This window comes from Sinocyclocheilus rhinocerous, unplaced genomic scaffold, assembly GCF_001515625.1.
Source record: "Sinocyclocheilus rhinocerous isolate Xijiao unplaced genomic scaffold, SAMN03320098_v1.1 C35877752, whole genome shotgun sequence".
Lineage (NCBI taxonomy): Eukaryota > Metazoa > Chordata > Actinopteri > Cypriniformes > Cyprinidae > Sinocyclocheilus > Sinocyclocheilus rhinocerous.
Window position 1 is genome coordinate 1 of NW_015766403.1, and position 680 is coordinate 680.

General features: G+C 36.5%; 1 long non-coding RNA gene across 1 annotated transcript; it reads right to left on the minus strand.

Annotated features, from left to right (window-relative positions):
- Position 1: 1 nt before the first annotated feature.
- Positions 2-523, minus strand: LOC107735214 (uncharacterized). The gene is made up of 3 exons (XR_001639331.1): positions 287-523; positions 97-177; positions 2-28 (listed from the first exon to the last, which is right to left on the minus strand). It is a non-coding gene; the product is annotated as an uncharacterized LOC107735214 (long non-coding RNA).
- Positions 524-680: the final 157 nt, after the last annotated feature.

A 680-nucleotide genomic window follows, 5' to 3' on the forward strand; every position in this document is an offset into this window, starting at 1 on the left:
TCTGGAATTCCTCAGGTGACAGGTGCCTCTGGAGAGAGAGGTTATATGGTCAACATTTGCCAGCAGAACAGTGCAACAGGCTAAAACAATGTCTACCTCCAGTCTTGTCCTGTCTACACCAGGAGGGAGTTTGTTTCTGCCTCGGTGAGTCACAAGGAGCATCTCATATGGGTAAATCTGCCAAACGAACACATAGATTGTGCAAAAACATGCAATGAAGCTTGAATTAAACTTGGATGAACACAAAATAATCTTAACTAGTTGGTAGATGATATGTTTACTTTACCTTTTGTTCCAGCATACTAGGGAGTGAATTCCCTCTGTCGATCCTTCTGCTTTGGGCATCTCCATTCTATAAAAGAGAGAAGACCACTGTAAGACCACAAACCACAACTGTGCAGTTATTAGAAAAATCTAATTGTAAAATGCAAGAAAACTGCTGAGATTGAAGGCTGAAAAGCTTGACTTGAAATGCTAATACTGCTATTGTCTACATATAATGAATGGTTTGTATTATAGTAGTCCTCACAAAATGAATGAATTAATTCTGTTCATCTGTTAAGAACATATTTATTTTAATGTAAACTTACATACCTGGAAATCTGTAAAAAGAGAGAAAAACAAATAATAATACAATGAGCAGGTATAAAACATGACAAAGATCTGTCCTATTTAAAAAG